Source organism: Phyllobates terribilis, unplaced genomic scaffold, assembly GCF_046119375.1.
Source record: "Phyllobates terribilis strain yellow unplaced genomic scaffold, ASM4611937v1 Scaffold_5__5_contigs__length_657084704, whole genome shotgun sequence".
NCBI classification, from domain to species: Eukaryota; Metazoa; Chordata; class Amphibia; order Anura; family Dendrobatidae; genus Phyllobates; species Phyllobates terribilis.
In genome coordinates this window covers 190289190-190304234 of record NW_027362765.1, presented here as the reverse complement: position 1 = coordinate 190304234, position 15045 = coordinate 190289190, and the positions used below count along the sequence as shown (strand labels likewise).

At 46.4% G+C, this 15045-nt stretch overlaps 1 long non-coding RNA gene across 1 annotated transcript; it reads right to left on the bottom strand.

Annotated features, from left to right (window-relative positions):
- Nucleotides 1–2181: 2181 nt before the first annotated feature.
- Nucleotides 2182–12167, bottom strand: LOC141271041 (uncharacterized). Its single transcript, XR_012321805.1, has 3 exons — nucleotides 12019–12167; nucleotides 2857–2885; nucleotides 2182–2655 (listed from the first exon to the last, which is right to left on the bottom strand). It is a non-coding gene; the product is annotated as an uncharacterized lncRNA (long non-coding RNA).
- Nucleotides 12168–15045: the final 2878 nt, after the last annotated feature.

Here is a 15045-nt window from a genome sequence, read left to right as displayed (position 1 = left end):
GTCTCCGTGCAAGATTCGGGGCTTCCTGGTGGAGAAATACAATATCTCCCGCTGTAAGTCTGGTGCCGCTTCGCTCCCTGCTGAGGGAAGGACCAGGACCGGGTTCAGAAGGCTCCGTTTGTTGCGCTCCAGCAGCGTCCATGTCCGCTCCTGAAGGCCGCCAAACTCCAACTGCAATGGCCGCACCTTGTTGTTTTTCCTTTCCTCCCCTTTCGGGGCGGCTCCAGTGCAGTATGCTGACAGGCACGCCTTCGTTCAGTCCATCCATTTTGACAGGCATTACCCCGCGGACAGTTTCTGATGGAAGGGGCGGTCCAAACTTTTGGCGCCATGTGGGAGCCAGGCCCACGAAAGGAGTTGTTAGAAGACCATCTTTCTGATACACTATGGCGCCTGTTCTTCTTGGGCGGGCACCATTTTAAGTGGAAACGACAGTTCAAGGTGTAAGGCACACAGTACCCGGTAGCAATGAGTAATTCCTTCCTTTGCTGCGGGCACGCGATCCTGCCGACTACGCCAAGTGATGTGACGCTCTCTCAATGATGGAAGCCCTACCCTGGGAGATGGGGGACTCGGAGCCGGGTCCTGTGTGGTAGATGGGGGTGCAGCCGTGGCCCGGACCCGCTACATGCCCAGGGCCGTCACATTAAAAAAAGGGATGGTATGGGTTTATCCGGGTTAAGTGGCTGATCTCGACTACGCCACCTGTGGCACCTGGTGAAGGCCACCAGCGCTGCTGCAGTCCGCTGAGGCATGGTGTTATAGCAGCCATAGTTGTTACTACTCCCCACAGGCGGAGCAGGGCCTCAGGGCAGAGGGACAGGATGGAGGGGGTAGTAGTCTAGGAGGTCTGGTGCTGCGTAGTGCGGTGTAGTGCAGAATAAGAGTCCGGAGACCATAGGGGTTAACTTCCAGGGTTTTTACTCACGGTGAAGAGTACAGCTGCAAGGCTTCTCCCTGCTCCTCGCGGAGTTCTGCGGTCACCAGGAACGGGGGTCCGACAACCTCCAAGTAAGTCCAGTGTTCAATCAGGATCCTGCACCAGAGTGTTCCTAGACTTCAGACCGGGTCCTTTCCTGTCTGTGTGTGTAGATAGGCCGGGTCTCCCTCTGAACTTCACTCAAAAAAAGGGTACGGGTGGCAGCTCCGCTCCTTCCGTTACCCGGTGGGATCCTCAGGGCCTACCGGACTTCCCTGACCAGGACATAGAGTAGCAAGGTCAGGTGTCGGGGGCCGGTTCCCCTCTTGCAGCCGGAATCCCTCTGAATAGATCAGGTAGGCGAGGACAGGTGGCGTACACCGCTCCGTCTGCATCCTCCCCGGGATCCATTTGCTGTGGAGCTATACTCCTAAGCTCCAGGCCTTCTTGGTCATGGTCCCTGACCGGGCTGAGACATACATCGTCTGCAGCCTGCCCCTCGTCCCAAGGCCGGGGTACGAGGGTCGTGCCTCCATCCTCTGCAGGCCCACACAGGATCCACGCTCAGGGAGGTAGGTCACGATAACGAACAGTCAAAGAACCAAGAGCCAAGATGGCTGTGTATTAAATATGAAATTTAAAGTGTCACTAAAATGTGAATCCTCCACCCTCACCCACTAATATGGTTCCCCTATCTCTTGGTTCCCCAGTCTCCCAACCTCCTGTAGGGGCAGCACCTAGTGCCTTCTAGCCCCCTCTGGTGGGAGAAGTGTGGTGTTGGATGTGGAGGTAGGGTACTGACCATCTCACTGTTCTTACCTCAGAGGAGGAACACTACACTCCATTAGAGAAGTGCAGCATCCCTGTGAAGGTCGAACCCTCAGGGGCACCACAGTAGCTTACCGAGGGGTGGCTGCGGTGCAGCGGGGTCACAGGAGGCAGTGTCGCTGCTTCAGGAGGCTGGTGTCGGCAGGCCCTGGGCTCTCATAAGATGTCATCGTCAGTGAGCAGAGTCTCTTTTGCCATTGATTGCTCTGCAGTGGGTTTTGGGAAAATGGATGCTGGAGGAGGCACATGAATCTCCCGAGATCTCAATCTGCACATGTGTCGCCTCCAGCGGCCATTTTCCCAAACCCACTGCATGTCAATCAATAGGAAAGGGGACTCTGCTCACCAGCGCTGACATCTTAAGAGTGCCCAAGTCCTGCAGCACCGCCCCACTTCTGCCACCACTGGCCACCTGAAGCACCGGCCCTGCCTTCTGTGACCTCGCTCCACCGCAGCCGCCCCCCGGTAGCCTACTGTTAAACGGACTATAAGAGGCACCACCATTTTATTTAAAAAAATATTTTCCATCCCAAAAGTTGGGGTGCGTTTTATGGTCCGGTGCGTCTTATAGTCTGCAAAAAAAAAGGTAATGGCAATGCAAGTCTATGGGTCTGTGAAAAAATTGGACAACGCTTTGATGACATCTGAGTGTGGTCCGATTTTCACTGACTGACAGAAGGGAGAAGGTGAGAAACCTGATCAAAGTCTGATCAAAGTCCGTAACTCCATTACGCCAGTTGCCGTAGTTTCAATTCTGCTCATGATTTCCTGTGGTTCCAGTTCTGGTCCTCCTGCTGCCATCAAGCTACTACGTTCTCAGTTGTTTCTGCTCGGCCATCCTGCTGCGCCATTGTTATCTGTCTGTGCTTCATTACAGCTGCTCATCTGAACTACATAAGACATTACACCTATCATTACAAAAAAAAAGAGGATTAAATGCTAGGCCCTATTTAAGGAATCATACTGATGCACAAGAGGGAAATCGTCACTCAGAGTTGTTTGCTGAGATTTTTTAGGGGTAAATGGTGCAGTTCTAAACTTCACCACAAACACCCCACAGATACACAATGTGTGAATGGGGCCTTAGTGTTCAGTGAAGAGCTACCTACCTGGACTTGTCTTCCTCAAGCTGCTGCCTCTGGAACACAAGATGGTTCAGGATTAGAACTATATACATTCTGTACCAATTGTGATGTCATGTGATATCTATGATGTCATGTGCCCTGTGATGTCATAATAACTGCCACTGCTGTGTTATGTTATCAAGTTTCCAACATCAATGAAGAGTTGAATTAATAAAACAAAATCACAGGCTGCAAATAACCACCAGCCTCATTTTTAATTGAGTCATGACGAACAATATAACCTAAACATTTCCACCCTTTTATTCTAATCCGTATCACTACCTGCTCTATGAACTAAAGGAAAACACAGGACGCCATACTGCAATTCAGGGCCGGCGTCAGCACCCGGCGTACCCTGGAAGTGCCAGGGCCCTGGACCATCAGGGGGGCCCACTCGTTATCGGGGCCCGGGCCGCTTCCCCGGCATCTGTGCAGGACCGTCGGTGCTGTTCAAGCCCTGCTCTACTACATGCAGCAGCAGCAGTTTGCGGTCAGTGTGCTGCCGCTCCACCAATCAGGCCTAGTGCTGTCACTTTCAAGACATGGCCGCGCGCTGTGCGCAGTGCGGCTGTGTCTGGTAGTAATGACACCCATGGGCGACACTGCGCCTTTAATTGCGCTTGTGTGTCGCACCTGCCGCGTCATTACTACCAGACACAGCCGCACTGCGCACAGCGCGCGGCCATGTCTGGAAAGTGACAGCACTGGGCCTGATTGGTGGAGCAGCAGCACACTGACCGCACACTGCTGCTGTTGCATGTAGCAGAGCAGGGCTGGAACAGCACCGGCGGTCCTGCACAGATGCCGGGGAAGCGGCCCAGGCTCTGACGGCGAGTGGGCCCCCCTGATGGTCCAGGGCCATGTGACACGCCTGAGGCCCTGCATTGCCACATGACAGAGGAGCTGGATGGGACACAGGCCAGGGGGCAGGTGAGCGAGCTTCCCCAATCCCCATATAAAAAATATTTCTAATGTGTGTGTGCATGTATGATGTGAATGTCTGTGTATGTCAGTGTGTATGACTGTGTATATATATTTATGTCTGTTTTGTATGTGTTTTTAAGAATGTGTTCAAATATGTATGTGTATGTATCTGTGCGTGTCTGCATATTGTGTGTGTATATCTGTGTACCATGTTCATGTGTGTATGTGTGTGCATGACTGCATACCGTGTGCATGCGCATGTCTGTGCACTGTGTGTGCGTATCTGCGTATTGTGTGCGTGTCTGCGTATTGTGTGCGTGTCTGCATATTGTGTGCATGTCTGCGTATTGTGTGTGTATATCTGTGTACCGTGTTCATGTGTGTATGTGTGTGCATGCCTGCGTACCGTGTGCAAGCGCATGTCTGTGCACTGTGTGCGTGTCTGTATATTGTGTGCGTGTCTGCGTATTGTGTGCGCGTCTGCGTATTGTGTGCGTGTCTGCGTATTGTGTGCGTGTGTGTGCGTGTCTACATATTGTGTGTGCGTGTCTGCGTATTGTGTGTGTGTGTCTGCGTATTGTGTGTGTGTGTCTGCATATTATGTGTGTGTGTCTGCGTATTGTGTGTGTTTGCGTGTCTGCGTATTGTGTGTGTGCGTGTCTGCGTATTGTGTGTGTGCGTGTCTGCGTATTGTGTGTGTGTGCATGTCTGCGTATTGTGTATGTGCGTGTCTGTTTAATAATCTGACCATGTGTGAACATGCTCTTACATGCTGCATGCATACCAATTTATATTCCAGTTCATTTCTTCTGTTTTTTTATGCTCATATAAATAGTTTTGAGCATGAAATACTGCTGACAGATTCCCTTTGATGCAGTGAGTTTTCCAATAACAGCATATTAAAAGTTTGCTTCCATAGGCAATAGCTGAATAGAATAGTGACAAAGAGCATGGCTCTCTCCTAGCAATGCTGCCACTTTCTACTAGCGATTGGCAGTGGTCACAAAATTTCATCCTACATGTCACGGTTTCATAACTGACTGAGGCTTAGGGACGCTGTGAGTGACAGCCCAGCTGCCCTATGGAATCTGGAGTGTGCAAGACAGTCAGTTTTGTCAGTGACAGTCCAGTCATCCAATCTTATCCTGGGGCATGCTAGGCTGTCAGCATTTTATTTGATAGCCCTGCTGCTGAATCTGGTCTGTGAGCAGTTCCCCAGGTGCCTCCCATCCTTAATCATTTGCAGGGTATTTAGCTGGCTACCTGTTAGTACTCAGTGTCAGTTGCAGCTTTGCTTTAAGTAGGTGTGTGTGCTTAATGCTGTGTCTGACTTCTGATCTTATTTTTGACTTTGGATCTGTTGTGACAATTCTCATGGATTATCCCTTCTGCTTTTGATGCTCTCTGACTTTAGGTATCTGACCCTGGACTTAGCCTTTGACTATCCATTTGTTGTGCTCCCTGGTTTTGACCCTTCTGGCATTTGACCCCAGACTGTTTCCTGACCATGCCTTTGACTTAACCCTCTGTACTACGAGCCCTCCTGGTGTCTGACCTCGGACCTCCTGACTACCATGTCACACGGCTTGCCCATGAGTAGTGACTCAGCGTCACACTACATGAATGAGACATAAGTAGCATATCCTACTGTCCCCCTCCTCAATTCTCTGATAAGGCAATCCTATAAAGGTTCTGTGTAGTACTACAACATGATGAGTTGTAATGATGACTATATTATTTGTCACTCAGCATACATATATCATTGATAGAAATACTGTCGAAAAAGGATTGTCCAGTCTAAGTAGAAAAGTATGCAGGCATTCTATGTGATTGCAGACTGCCAAATCGTGACAATGTGTGATTTGCACATTGTCACCATACCCCTGCATTCTCCATGAGGATGGGTGATCAGTTGACTGCATGTATACAATTTATATATGTACAGTGAGATGCAAACTAGACTTCTGCGCTTCTCTCAATTCTCTTATATTGAGATTAGCTAGGTGAGACTAGTCAGTAAGTAACTGGAAGTGTGCGAATCACATACATGCAAACACATGACTGCATTTCCACAAGGGAAATACAGGGCAATCTGGACAGTGTGTGCATGGCACACTGTCATGATTCAGCAGTCACATAGAGTGACTGCAGACTTTTCTTCTTAGACCAGATAATCCATTTAATTGCATTCTAAGTACAGACCATTAATATTCTGAACCTATAAACACATTTTAACCTTGAAAGCGCTTAAAAGTAAATATAATCTAAATATCATTTTATATATAGATCTATATATATGGGCAAGGTTCAGTATAGTCAGGGTGGGAAAAGAGAAGCTCCAAAGGACATTGCATTCTCTAGAGGGATTGGTATGTCCATACATTATATGTAAAGCCCACAGATTTCAATGTGCATTGTGGAATGTTTCTTTTTCCCACTGACGGCCCTAGAGTTGCCACTGAATTCATCTTCGGTAGGACACCCTGTTGTTAGATTATCTTCACGTAACAGCAAGAAATTGTCGCACGTGGACAGTTTAATCCATTTATTCCCAGCATTACTGCACTCTGATTTCTGGATGTATGTGCTTCCAACAATAAGCTCTAAAATTCATATCTGTGCACTTAGTAAGCCTAATATTTGTAGGAATTCTCCAGTCATACAGCTGGATTTTATAGCTGCCACCTGCTATTCTTTGTCACGTCCCTGAAGAGCAGCAATACTTTGTACTGCACGGAGTAACTGAACTTTCTCTAAGAACATAAAGTACACTCCACAGTACCTGATTTCTATATATGGACTCTTCCAGGTGATAAGTACATTTCCTTCCTAGTGTACTCACTACTGCGAGCAATGCTTCCAATACCAAGGTGTTGTGTGACTAACAGGTTATGTACCTCACAGTTCTGATATCATGTACAAAAAACAAATCTGCTCTATACGCCATCATTTAGGACTTGTAAACTCTTCGGGCTTCCTACTTAGCTGTCAGATGTTCATATGAACATTTAAATTCATGGACCTGTTGCATCCACAAATTGCGCCCAATTGTGTCCATGTGACGTGTGCTTTAACTACAGTGTATGCCATTGAAACCAGCAGTATGTTGTCTGCTAACAGAGTAGACCAGTGCATGCTCCATTTTATCTGCACACAGACCTGGTGGAAAATCGCTTGTGCATTAGCACATTGACTTCCATTACTCAATCTGCAGTCCATGTATGGTCTGCTGTGCACATGGACAGCACAATGTGAATTGTTTTGGCATCATAATTAAAGGAATTGTCCACTACTAGGACAACCCATTCTGATTACTCATGTTTGGCCCCATTAAAATAAAAACACAGCAGAGTGTACATACCGCGGGTGAAATAAGTATTGAACATGTCACCAATTTTCTAAGTAAATATATTTCTAAAGGTGCTATTGAGATGCAATTCTCACCAGATGTTGATAGCAAGCCATCCAATCCATACAGGCAAAGAAATCAAACCATAGATGTCCATAAATGAATTTGTGTAATAATGAGAAATGACACAGGGAAAAAGAATTGAACGCATACTGAAATTTAATTAATACTTCATACAAAAGCCTTTGTTGATAATGACAGCATTTATGGTGCCTCCTGTATGGAGAAACTAGTCACATGCATTGCTCAGGTGTGATTTTGGCCCATTCTTCCACACAAACACTCTTCAAATCCTGGAGGTTCCATGGGCTCCTTCTATGAACTCTGAGCTTTAGTTCCCTCCATAAATTTTCAATTTCAATTTTCAATTGGATTCAGGTCAGGTGATTGGTTGGGCCATTCTAACAGCATTATTTTCTTTCTCTGAAACCAATTTTCCAAACAGTGGTCAACCCCTTTAATTATACTCCTCAACATTAAAATTGCAACATCAAGAAGGAAAAGTTGTGGAATTATGGAAAATCACAAGATCGACAGAGATGTTACTGATATGCAAATGATAAAAAAATGGAACCAACATTTTTAGAACATCTCGATTTATTCAATATTGAGTTTCAGTGCAACTTGTTGAAATATACGCACTTACATGCCTTGGCATGAGGTTTTTAATGGTTGTTCTGCCACACTAAATGTACTTGGGCATGGTAATCATCCAGATCCACTGCTGGCAGCTCCCTTTGCGATTGTTGACCAATGGTGTTCCAGATGTGCTCGATGGGAGACAAGTCTGGAGACTCTGCAGGCCATGGTAGCACATTCAGCTTGGTGTTTACCTTGGTGTGGCACAATCATGTTGAAAAATGGCTATTGAGACAGTTTGGACAAATGACTGAACCACTTGTTCCATGATTGGTCTATTTTTTATTGCCAGTGAAAATCGTGTCACATACCAAACCTATGGCATCAGTGTCTCCACAAACAAACAGAAGGAGTTTCCACGACATTTGATTACAAACCGAACGTCATGCTAGAGGTGTTCCCCTGTACCTCATACCACCACTCTAAATTACGATAATGATGCAGTGCAAGTGGAGGTCTATCCTCTTCATTGATGAGTCCCTCTTTTCTCTTTGAGGCAATGATAGGCAGAGATTGGTCTGGAGTGTGATGCTGAGTGACTTCTCATGAACTAACTGTGAGTTGGGATAGTCAATGAGTCCGAGGTCAAAAGCCAGGTGGGTACGTCATAAACAGAGGGAAGAGTCAAAGGCATAGTAAGATAACAGTCCGAGGTCAAAATACCAGAAAGATAGCATATCAGAACAACAGACAGATGGTCAGAACGAGGTCCAAGGTCAGGCAATGAAAGATCATCAAGCAAAACACTAAGCACTGAGAAAACCAACCACACTTAGCTGAAGCTACATCCGGCAGAGGTCTAGGACTAACAGCCCAGCTAAGTAGACAGGCAATCACCTGGGACAATGAACACCTGGAGACAGCCAGAACCTCCCAGTCTCAGATTGGACAACCGAGCTGTCAATCAAAATACTGACAGCTTCAGTACGAGATTGGACGGCTGTGTCATCAGTAACTGCATCCCAGACACACTGAGGGGTAGAATCATGACATGCAGACTGTATGGTCAATGCCACGAAGAGGGCTTCACAAGGGAACCTGTCAGTGATCCTACTCCCAGGATTGTGGTGTTATATAGTATTACATACAGTAACCAGACTCCTTTACTCTTCGTTCCAGGTATACTAAAATCTCAGTATTACATTGATTTCGTATGACAATTCTTAAAGTATTCCAAGAGTCGTTTGTCAACACGACAACACCAGGCCGCATGTTGCTTGTGCTACTGTGAGCAGCCTGTGCAGCCTAAATGTGCTACCATGGCCTGCAGCATCTCCCATTGAGGACACATCTGGGACATTATTGGTCAGCAACTGAAAATGGAGCTGCCAGCAGTAGCTCTTCACGATTTGTGCACCTAAGTGCATTCAACATGGCAGAACACCCATTAATAACCTCATTGATAGCCTGCCATGATATGTAAGTGTGTACATTTCTGTGCTTGGTGCTATACTTGACACCGGAAAAATCGTGTCATTTTGAAAATTTTGTTTCCATTTTTTCATCATTTGCATATAATTAACATATCTATTGATCTTGAGATTTCTACAATTCCACAACTTTCCATTCATATTGCAATTTCAATGTTGAGGTGTGTATGGAGAGCTTATTGCGATCTTTTTGACCACAGAGACCAAATAAATCTATAAATTGTGAGTTTGAACACTATAAAAACTTCTTGGTGGCTTGCAGCAGTGCAGTGGGTTGTCATGCCATTAATTACCAAAGATTTTACCTTATGCCTAATAAAGGAAATGGTGAATATTTGGGTTGCACCATCCAGGTCAATGAAGCTTTATATGTGTTGTCCATGAATAAACAATTAATTATATATCCATTGGATAGGTCATCGAAAAGAGATTAGTGGGGGTCTGACATCCAGCAACCCCACCAATCAGCTGAAATTTATTCTGGAAGTGCTAGAATGGGAGTTAAACTGCAATACTTTCCAGAGTCCACTGAACAATGTATGGGGCTATTGTGTTCTGCTCCAAACATTATTTACATCCAGCCAGGGAAGATTTCAGCTAATCAGTGTGAGGGCAAAGTGTTGAATCCTTACTGATCTCATACCGAAGACCTATGGGTATTCTACGAGTATCTTCATGATATCCTATGAGTAGGTCATCTATTATTTAGTCCGGATACCCCCTTTAAAGCCAAGTAATGACTCCATAACTCTAACCAAAGTCTATATTTTTGATGTTGCATGAAGTCTGTATGTCAGTGCACAAAGTTGCTACAGGTCCATATTATGGACCCATGGACACTAATCTCAATTAGAAGCATACTGACTTAATAGTTTTGGCAGCTTATACTAAAGCCCATTTAGTTGAGAAAATATTTGGTAATGAACATTCATTAGAGCTCAGAAAAAAGACTCAGTATGCACATAACCCAAAGTGGTAACCACACAAATTGTCAGCTTTGATCCCCCACAGGTTTTAATTCAAGTCAGATTTAACCCTTATATTTAATTGTATTAGTCATTCTTTACATGTCATGCAGTTCATGTATTTAACCAATGGCTTGAGTCCAATGGCTCCATCCAGGTTTAGAAACCTTGAGATCAGAGAGGCTTGAACCGTGTGCAGCGCAGTCTACAATTAACTCATGAGACTGTTTTGCTTTCTAGAAAAAGAGTTCGAAGGAATAGTAAATCTATATATCCTGTTAATGAATAACTGAGAGGAAGCCATGACCACAGGAGTCTGCACTGGCCTCGAGATTTCTCGGAAAATAAGTGCTGAATGTCGTTCCGGACAAATTATTACATGCAATATATGTATTCTTGAGTATCTATGCACAAGGTGGTTATCTGAGAGCAGTGCCGTACATAGGAATCATGGGGCCCCATAGCATAAGTTGTAATTGGGCCCACCCATCCCTCCAAAAAAAAAATGTAAATAATTGTCCGGGTCACAGAAGAACAGATCTCACAACTTTCCAGCCTCTACATGGCAATTTTCTTCCTGCTGAAGTCCTAGATTCCTCTTTCGTTGCCCCATAAAATGTGATGCCAACAAAAGTGCCCCCCCCCCTCCACTAAATACAGTATGATACCCCCACGGTGCACAGTATAATGACCCTACTGTCAGGGCTGTGGAGTCGGTGTCCATTTTGGTGGAGTCAGAGTCGGAGTGGGAGTCAGTATAAAATGGACAGACTCCAACTCCGACTCCTAAAATATATAATAAATTGGGTACAGTAGTTAAATGCAGTTTGTGGGGAATATTTTTTCATAAGAATTTAGGAAAGTTATGAAATGTCCTATAAATGCGTGTCCTATTCCTGATCTAAGGGTCTAGACTTTTAGCTGAGATGAATCTGTGCTACGGTAAATGTATCACTTAAACATGAGCCATGTATGTAGTGCACTGGGCATGGTCCTCCACACAATATAATGAACTCCCAATGGTGCTTCACACAGTGTAATACGCTTGCCATGGTCCTCCACACAGTATAATGCGCTCCCCATGGTCCCCCACACAGTATTATGTGCTCCCCATGGTCCTCCACACAGTATAATGCACTCCCCATGGTCCTGCACACAGTATAATGCACTCTCTATGGTCCTCTACGTAGTATAATGCACTCCCCATGGTCCTGCACACAGTATAATGAACTCCCCATGGTCCTGCACAGAGTATAATGCACTCTCCATGGTCCTCCACACAGTATAATGAACTCCCCATGGTCCTCCACGCAGTATAATGCACTCCCCATAGTCCTGCACACAAGTATCATGCACTCCCCATGGTCCTGCACACAGTATAATACACTCGCCATGGTCCTGCACAGAGTATAATGCACTCACCATGGTCCTGCACACAGTATCATGCACTCCTCATGGTCCTGCACACAGTATAATGCACTCCCCATGGTGCTCCACAAAGTATAATGAACTCCCCATGGTCCTCCACACAGTATAATGAACTCCCCATGGTCCTCCACACAGTATAATGAACTCCCCATAGTCCTCCATGCAGTATAATGAACTCCCCATGGTCCTCCACACAGTATAATGCACTCCCTATGGTCCTGCACATAGTATAATGCACCCCGTAGTCCTGTATGCAGTATAATGCAGCTCCCCCCCACCATAGGGTAAAATGCAGCCCCCAGTCCTCCAGTATTATCAGTACTCACTGATTTATAAATAAATAAATACATACTTATGGCTCCTTGTTCCCCGCTGCTTCAGTCTCTGCAGCTCGTCTCTCTCATCGCCTCAGCAGCTGTCAGCTCTACATTCTGACACAGCATGGCGTGTCATCACGCCGCTGTGTCAGAAGCAGAGGAATGATGGGAGAAGGAGTGTCACATGATGCTCCTTCCTCCATCATAGCTTTCAACCAGGGCCAGCTCCAGGATTTTGTGGGCCCCGGCGAAAGAGTCTCAGTGGCTCCTTTAATACATATCACGATTCATGATGCACAGATACAGCAGAGAAATATAAGTATACAATACAGGGCCCAGGCTGTCTCCTCATCCTTCACATATGCAAACATGCACGCACACAGTACGTAGACACGCACGCACACAGTACGTAGACACGCAGACATGCGCACACACAGTACGCAGACATGCACACACACAGTATGCACACATGCACACACACAGTACGCAGACATGCACACAAAGTACGCAGACATGCACGCACACACAGTACGCAGAAATGCACACACACACACAGTACGCAGACATGCATGCGCACACGGTATGTAGACATGCACACGCACACAGTACGCAGACATGCACACGCACACAGTACGCAGACATGTTCGCACACACAGTATGCACACATGCACGCACACACACAGTACGCAGACATACTCACACACACAGTAGACAGACATGCTCGCATACACACAGTACGCACACATGCATGCACACACACAGTACGCAGACATGCACACAAAGTACGCAGACATGCACGCACACACAGTACGCAGACATGCACACACACACAGTACGCAGACATGCATGCGCACACGGTATGTAGACATGCACACGCACACAGTACGCAGACATGCACACGCACACAGTACGCAGACATGTTCGCACACACAGTATGCACACATGCACGCACACACACAGTACGCACACATGCACACACACACACATTGCGCAGACATACTCACACACACGGTAGACAGACATGCTCGCACACACACAGTACGCACACATGCATGCACACACACAGTACGCAGACATGCACGCACACACACAGTACGCAGACATGCACACACACAGTACGCACACATGCACACACACAGTACGCAGACATGCACACAAAGTACGCAGACATGCACGCACACACAGTACGCAGACATGCACACACACACAGTACGCAGACATGCATGCGCACACGGTATGTAGACATGCACACGCACACAGTACGCAGACATGCACACGCACACAGTACGCAGACATGTTCGCACACACAGTATGCACACATGCACGCACACACACAGTACGCACACATGCACACACACACACATTACGCAGACATACTCACACACACAGTAGACAGACATGCTCGCACACACACAGTACGCACACATGCATGCACACACACAGTACGCAGACATGCACGCACACACACAGTATGCAGGCATGCACGCACACGGTACGCAGACATGCACGCACACGGTACGCAGACATGCACATACACAGATACGTACATATTTGAACACATTCTTAAAAACACATAAAGCAGACATAAATATATATATACACAGTCATACACACTGACATACACACAAGACACATTAGAAATATATTTAATATGGGGATTGGGGAATCTGACGACAAGCCTCACTTACCTGCCCCTTGTCCTGTGTCCAGTCCAGCTGTGCAGGGCCGCCACCGTGTCTGATGGCCATCACAGGCCCTGGACCATCAGAGGGGCCCACTTGCTGTCTGGGCCCAGACCGCTTCCCCAGCATCTTCACAGGGAGGACCTTCGGCGGTGTTTGATTGCCGACACTTCACCGGGGCCCCCCTCCTACTCTCCATGCTCTGCTGGCGCTGCTTAATTGCCCGCACTTCATCAGGCCCCCCTCGGGGCCTCCCTTCATCAGGGCCACCCTCGGGGCCTTGCTTCATGAAGGCCCCCCACGAGGACTCCCTTCAACAGGGACCCCACGGGGCCTCCCTTCATCAAGGACCCCACATGGCCTCCCTTCATCAAGGACTCCCATGGGACCTCCCTTCAACAAGGACCCCCTCGGGGCCTCCCTTCAACAGGGACCCCCTGCAGAAGGGGGAAGACTGCTATGGGGCCCCCCTGGCTCATGGGCCCCATAGCAGTCGCGTGGCCTGCAGTCATTGGCGGTACGCTACTGGTTTGGTGACGTCCATGGCTTCCAGACCTCAGGCAGTCATTATCTGCACAGGATTCTCTAAAAAGTATTAAAAATGAACATTTTATTGATGGTAAAATTAATTTGTCCAATTACTTTTGAGCCCCTGAAATGAGGAGGCTTTGTAGAAAATGGTTGCAATTCTTAAATGTTTCGCAGGATATTTTTGTCCAACCCTTTTCATTAAATCTGAAAGTCTACATGTCAATTACATCTCAGTTGTCTCATTTTAAATAAATAATAATGGCATGCAGAGGCCAAATCATGAAGGACACATTCCCTTTATACTAAAGACTGCTAAATTGCAGTGCCAGATTGTATGTGTAGTATTGCTTTCCTAGGAAGTAACTAATTCATATGTTTTTACCTCATTTTGTTTTTAGTGGCATATGCACAAGATCCAGATAGAGCCTGCACACATGGATATCTGATTTTCACCCCTACTAGAACTCGCCACTAGGGTCCTCCAGTGCCTGACAGTGCCGTAATCTATGGGTCTAATCGTCAAATTATTCAGATGAGGTTAAAGGTTAAGGTCTCTGCACATGTGAGATATAATGTGTGGGATAACCATTTGTACTGGCTCTCCAGCTGATGCAAAAGTACAATTCCAAGAAAGCCCGAATTTGTTGCAGCTGTCAGGGCCTGCTTGAAGTTGTAGTTTCACAACAACATAATTGGCAAGAATACAGTAAATAAAAGTCATAGGTCATCTAAGTTTAACCAATTATCCTACAATGTTGATCCAGAGGAAGGGAAAAAAATATAGGTGCCAGATATAGTATTACAGTACATGCCAGTCATTTAAATTTAGTAAAGGGTCACGCCCTTACA